The sequence below is a fragment of the Ailuropoda melanoleuca genome, chromosome 1, assembly GCF_002007445.2.
Source record: "Ailuropoda melanoleuca isolate Jingjing chromosome 1, ASM200744v2, whole genome shotgun sequence".
NCBI lineage: Eukaryota > Metazoa > Chordata > Mammalia > Carnivora > Ursidae > Ailuropoda > Ailuropoda melanoleuca.
Genome location: NC_048218.1, coordinates 48,167,934 through 48,175,618, shown reverse-complemented (window position 1 = coordinate 48,175,618; position 7,685 = coordinate 48,167,934).

Sequence of the window (7,685 nt, the reverse complement as noted above, 5' to 3'; positions counted from 1 at the left end):
AATTTCAGAACTCTCTTAATGGAAAAACTTGAACAAATTTTATTTTTCATTTACTTAACCTCACTTTGTTCTTCATAAAGGGTAACACTAAAATAGACTTTAGCTGAGAGACCCCTTAAGGGATTCAGAAATGACTTCTGGGAATTTTTAGTTGTTATAACTTCTGTTTAGAATCTCAGCACAAAACACAGTTATTTTGTTTTTCTTGTTGTTGTTGTTGTTGAATAGAGTAATTCAAAGCCATTTCTTATTCTGCAAACATACAAAGTAAAAAGACAATAAGATTGCATTTATTTTAAGCTGCTCATTTTTCTTCCATTCAGTGTTTTTTGCCTTGTGAACATTGTGCAATAATGTTTTATTCTAAGTCACCTGGCTTATTAAAAACAAAATTTCACGACTCACTTGGATTAGTCTATATTAATCAGGATCCAGTCAGGAAAGCAGAAATCAGTCTAGGTTTACAAAAAGTAGAGAAAAAGGGGGAAGAGATTTAATACAGGGAATTGGTTAAACAGATTTGGGGAGAACTGAGAAGTCAAGCAAGACACAGTGAGATACTCCAGACAATTGCAAGGACAGGAAGCCATTAATTTGCATAGTTGAGAGACAAAGATGGATGTGCCGCTACTAGGGCAGAAAGGCTGGGGCTGTGGAAAGGGAGCTAGAATCTTAGCAGGTGATCTCTAGTCCAAGATGGAGATGGAGAACATGCAGGGAGGAGCCAGGTATGGGAGCCAGAGGGAGAGAAGAGATGCAGCCACTGAAAGACATGCCATGAAGGAAAGAGACTTCCTGTTCTGGTTATCCCAACCCCATGCTAAAGGATAAAAGAAGCTGCTAAATGCAATTCTTTTAGTTACAGAGTGGAAAAGGGAAGGGTGAACTATGGATTTGAAGGCAAACAAGCAACTGATAAGCACAGTTTAGGAATCTAATTTGTCTCAACTCCTTTTAAATGTAAATTTAAATAATTTAGAAATATTTTGAAAAGTTTGTATTGTTATTATTGTAATTTCATAATAAGTTCAAGAGCAGTGCTCTACAATAGGAATTTCCTATGATGATGGGAATATTCTGCATCTGCTCTGCCCAGTACTATAGTTGCAAGTAACATGTGGCCATTATGAATTTGAAATGTGGCTAGTGTGACTGAGGAACTAAAGTTTTTATTTCATTAAATTTTAGTTAATTTAAAATTAAAGAGCCACATACACATGTTGATTGCCATATTATTATAGCACAGATCTAGACATGTTAGGATAACCAAATTTGTTCTAACTAGTTGATCTAGACATCTTTGTAATTTACCTGACATGTAATAACTAAAAACTGATTGATAAACGTGTCAAATCCCAGTGGGAAAGTATTTATGAAATGAATTGTATATTATGCAACTAAATTAAATCCTTAAGTGTAATTACTTCAAGATTTCTTTACTTCCCTCTCATTTTCTCAACATGAAAAACAAAAAGAAAAACAAAAATCCAAAGCCTATATTCAGAGTTCAGTTTGATCTATTCTACTCAGAAATCTTTCCTTAGTATAGAAATATCTTTTCTATTAAATCATTCATTTCTGAAGTCATCAGAGAAACATGTTTTTTCCAGAGACATTAAACATATATTCAAAACAATTTTTGACTCAAAAGTGCACAGACAAAACCTCAGTGAATAAAAATGTGCGAGAGAATTAAGAGAGAAGATAAACATCTAAGTGATTTCAAATTATGACCTCCATAATACTAATTTACTATTTTGTCTTTAAGTAAAACAAAAATGAACTGTTTTCTATGGAAAGCTTTTTAATAGAGCTTTATTGAAGTATAATTCATATACAAAGGACTGCACATATTTAATGTGTACAATTTAATGCCATGCAAACCACAATCAAGGTAATAGACACATCCAACCACCTCCCAGAGTTTTCTTACTTCCCTTTGTTTGTTTGTTTTTTCTCATGGTAAGAACACTTAATATGACATCTACTTTAACAAATTTTGAAGTGCAAAATACCACATCGTTAATTATAGTATCTATGTTGCACAGCAGATCTCTAGAATTTATTATTCTGGCATGAATGAAATTTTATCTCCATTGAGTAACAACTTCTCATTTCCCCCACCCTCCAGACACTGGCAATTAATATTTTATTCTCTACTTCTATGAGTTTGACTGTTTCAGATACCTCATATAAATGAAATCAAGAAGTATATGATCTTATGTGACTGGTATATTTCAGTTAGCATAATATGTCTTCTAGGTTTATCTGCGTTATCACAAGGCAGATATTTACTTCTTTTTTAAGGCTGAATATTTCATTCCATGTATATGCCACATTTTCTTTACATATTCAACTGTTGAGGAGCATTTATGTTGTGTCTATATTGTGGCTATTGTTAATAGTGCTGCAGTGAACATGGGTGTGCAGATTCCTATTTGAGACTCCAATTCAATTATTTTGGGTATATAACCAGAAGTGAAATTACTGGATCATACAGTAAGTTTATTATTTCCCCTAACTTCTGCACCATTTTACATTACCAACAGTGTACAAGGGTTCTACTAATTTATCCACAACTTTGTCAGTACCTGTTATTTATTTATTTATTTTGTTTTAGTTGATTAATTTATTTTTAATACTAGCCATAGTAACAGATATGAGGTGATATTTCATTGTAGTTTTGATTGCATTTCTGTATTAACTAATGATCTTGAACATGTTTTAATATACCCATTGGTCATTTTAGTATTGTCTTTGCAGAAATGTCTGTTTCACTCTTTTGTCCATTTTTTAATCAAGTTATTTGGGTTTATTTTTTAAAGTTTTAATTTTAGACCAAGCATTTTCCCACATCATTACAATTTCATAAGGCATCATTTTGATGGGAATGTAATACAGATTGATTTAATTTACCTAGTCATCTTTATATTATTCATCACATAGTTTGCTTTATAATTTTTAACACTTTTCATAATCTAATTTGAACATATTTTGAATTATTTTTATATGATGACTTTCTATAATTACTAGGTCAAATGTTATAATGAACTGTTTTTAAGGCTTGGATATAGGCTGGTAAACTGCCATCTGGAAATACTGATTAATTTCAACTCCCATCTGAACTACATGAGAATATATACTGAAAATAAACCAAGAACCTTAGCAACCTAAATGTAAGATATATGTAAGATATTGAAATACTAGTCACAGTTATAGGATCAGTACTGAGGAACATTCATTTCAACTGTCTCTGAGTCAAATGGTTTTTAAGCCTTTATTTTGGAAAAGTATCACCTAGATAGCTTCTTTAACATAATTCTTGAATACCAGCAAGAATATCATTCAAAAGTCAGGATATCTGCATTTTTAACTAGCTTTCCTCTTGAATTCCATGCAAATATAAGAAAAACTCTATGAAATATTGCTTTAAAAACCTGCCCTCCTGACAGCCTGCCCTGTGGACTTCAGACTTCCGAAGTGAGCCTCCACAACCATATAAGCCAATTCCTTTACATGTATTATATATATTTTTACTAATTGTTTTCTTTCTCTAGTAGAACCCTGATAATATAGATATTAATATCATTAATATTTATATAGTTTTTTGTAAATTAGTATGATAATTATAAATTCATATATGTTTCCTACAACTGAGTGTTTTTAGTTCAATTATCTTATTTTTGCTTAGTGAGTAATTATTGTGTAGAACTCAACCCTTGATATTCCATCCAATTATGTTTCTCTTTCCATAGTCTTCAGCATTATTCTTTATGATTCCACCCTTGTCTTCTTTNCACAGTGAGATACTCCAGACAATTGCAAGGACAGGAAGCCATTAATTTGCATAGTTGAGAGACAAAGATGGAGGTGCTGCTGCTAGGGCAGAAAGGCTGGGGCTGTGGAAAGGGAGCTAGAATCTTAGCAGGTGATCTCTAGTCCAAGATGGAGATGGAGAACATGCAGGGAGGAGCCAGGTATGGGAGCCAGAGGGAGAGAAGAGATGCAGCCACTGAAAGACATGCCATGAAGGAAAGAGACTTCCTGTTCTGGTTATCCCAACCCCATGCTAAAGGATAAAAGAAGCTGCTAAATGCAATTCTTTTAGTTACAGAGTGGAAAAGGGAAGGGTGAACTATGGATTTGAAGGCAAACAAGCAACTGATAAGCACAGTTTAGGAATCTAATTTGTCTCAACTCCTTTTAAATGTAAATTTAAATAATTTAGAAATATTTTGAAAAGTTTGTATTGTTATTATTGTAATTTCATAATAAGTTCAAGAGCAGTGCTCTACAATAGGAATTTCCTATGATGATGGGAATATTCTGCATCTGCTCTGCCCAGTACTATAGTTGCAAGTAACATGTGGCCATTATGAATTTGAAATGTGGCTAGTGTGACTGAGGAACTAAAGTTTTTATTTCATTAAATTTTAGTTAATTTAAAATTAAAGAGCCACATACACATGTTGATTGCCATATTATTATAGCACAGATCTAGACATGTTAGGATAACCAAATTTGTTCTAACTAGTTGATCTAGACATCTTTGTAATTTACCTGACATGTAATAACTAAAAACTGATTGATAAACGTGTCAAATCCCAGTGGGAAAGTATTTATGAAATGAATTGTATATTATGCAACTAAATTAAATCCTTAAGTGTAATTACTTCAAGATTTCTTTACTTCCCTCTCATTTTCTCAACATGAAAAACAAAAAGAAAAACAAAAATCCAAAGCCTATATTCAGAGTTCAGTTTGATCTATTCTACTCAGAAATCTTTCCTTAGTATAGAAATATCTTTTCTATTAAATCATTCATTTCTGAAGTCATCAGAGAAACATGTTTTTTCCAGAGACATTAAACATATATTCAAAACAATTTTTGACTCAAAAGTGCACAGACAAAACCTCAGTGAATAAAAATGTGCGAGAGAATTAAGAGAGAAGATAAACATCTAAGTGATTTCAAATTATGACCTCCATAATACTAATTTACTATTTTGTCTTTAAGTAAAACAAAAATGAACTGTTTTCTATGGAAAGCTTTTTAATAGAGCTTTATTGAAGTATAATTCATATACAAAGGACTGCACATATTTAATGTGTACAATTTAATGCCATGCAAACCACAATCAAGGTAATAGACACATCCAACCACCTCCCAGAGTTTTCTTACTTCCCTTTGTTTGTTTGTTTTTTCTCATGGTAAGAACACTTAATATGACATCTACTTTAACAAATTTTGAAGTGCAAAATACCACATCGTTAATTATAGTATCTATGTTGCACAGCAGATCTCTAGAATTTATTATTCTGGCATGAATGAAATTTTATCTCCATTGAGTAACAACTTCTCATTTCCCCCACCCTCCAGACACTGGCAATTAATATTTTATTCTCTACTTCTATGAGTTTGACTGTTTCAGATACCTCATATAAATGAAATCAAGAAGTATATGATCTTATGTGACTGGTATATTTCAGTTAGCATAATATGTCTTCTAGGTTTATCTGCGTTATCACAAGGCAGATATTTACTTCTTTTTTAAGGCTGAATATTTCATTCCATGTATATGCCACATTTTCTTTACATATTCAACTGTTGAGGAGCATTTATGTTGTGTCTATATTGTGGCTATTGTTAATAGTGCTGCAGTGAACATGGGTGTGCAGATTCCTATTTGAGACTCCAATTCAATTATTTTGGGTATATAACCAGAAGTGAAATTACTGGATCATACAGTAAGTTTATTATTTCCCCTAACTTCTGCACCATTTTACATTACCAACAGTGTACAAGGGTTCTACTAATTTATCCACAACTTTGTCAGTACCTGTTATTTATTTATTTATTTTGTTTTAGTTGATTAATTTATTTTTAATACTAGCCATAGTAACAGATATGAGGTGATATTTCATTGTAGTTTTGATTGCATTTCTGTATTAACTAATGATCTTGAACATGTTTTAATATACCCATTGGTCATTTTAGTATTGTCTTTGCAGAAATGTCTGTTTCACTCTTTTGTCCATTTTTTAATCAAGTTATTTGGGTTTATTTTTTAAAGTTTTAATTTTAGACCAAGCATTTTCCCACATCATTACAATTTCATAAGGCATCATTTTGATGGGAATGTAATACAGATTGATTTAATTTACCTAGTCATCTTTATATTATTCATCACATAGTTTGCTTTATAATTTTTAACACTTTTCATAATCTAATTTGAACATATTTTGAATTATTTTTATATGATGACTTTCTATAATTACTAGGTCAAATGTTATAATGAACTGTTTTTAAGGCTTGGATATAGGCTGGTAAACTGCCATCTGGAAATACTGATTAATTTCAACTCCCATCTGAACTACATGAGAATATATACTGAAAATAAACCAAGAACCTTAGCAACCTAAATGTAAGATATATGTAAGATATTGAAATACTAGTCACAGTTATAGGATCAGTACTGAGGAACATTCATTTCAACTGTCTCTGAGTCAAATGGTTTTTAAGCCTTTATTTTGGAAAAGTATCACCTAGATAGCTTCTTTAACATAATTCTTGAATACCAGCAAGAATATCATTCAAAAGTCAGGATATCTGAATTTTTAACTAGCTTTCCTCTTGAATTCCATGCAAATATAAGAAAAACTCTATGAAATATTGCTTTAAAAACCTGCCCTCCTGACAGCCTGCCCTGTGGACTTCAGACTTCCGAAGTGAGCCTCCACAACCATATAAGCCAATTCCTTTACATGTATTATATATATTTTTACTAATTGTTTTCTTTCTCTAGTAGAACCCTGATAATATAGATATTAATATCATTAATATTTATATAGTTTTTTGTAAATTAGTATGATAATTATAAATTCATATATGTTTCCTACAACTGAGTGTTTTTAGTTCAATTATCTTATTTTTGCTTAGTGAGTAATTATTGTGTAGAACTCAACCCTTGATATTCCATCCAACTATGTTTCTCCTTCCATAGTCTTCAGCATTATTCTTTATGATTCCACCCTTGTCTTCTTTTCTAATTTTGGCTGTGATTACTACAAATGCAAAATTTATCACTCCTTTGTTCAAAACCTTTCAAATCTCCCAATAGTATTTAAAATAAAATTTAATAGCTAACATATGGCCCAAAAGACCCTCCATTATCTGGCTCTTTCCCCCTTCTGCAATCCTATCACTTGATCTGCTTGTTCTCCTGTCCTGCTTGCTCTCATTGTTTCAGCTGCCCTTTCTGTGTTCTTCAACAGCTAATGCATGCTACATGACTTTACATGACTAACACTTGATAACTCTTCAATTTTCAGCTCATATATCAGTTCATTAAAGAGGTTTTTTCAGAAACTCCATCTTATTTATGTCCTCATAGCATTTTATACTTTCCTTCACAACCTCATCACTGTTTTAATAGTTTACATATTCAAGCGATTATCAGCTTTATATATGTCTCCTCAATGAGACAAACTGCAATGTGGGTAGAGACCATATCTATTTTATTCATTCCTTTAGGCTAGGTTTCCTTTAAAACAAACCTTGAATAAAAGTCTTGTGTGTAGATAATTATTTAGAAATGAGTTCTTTGGGGGCGCCTGGGTGGCACAGCGGTTAAGCGTCTGCCGTCGGCTCAGGGCATGATCCCGGCGTTGTGGGATCGAGCCAC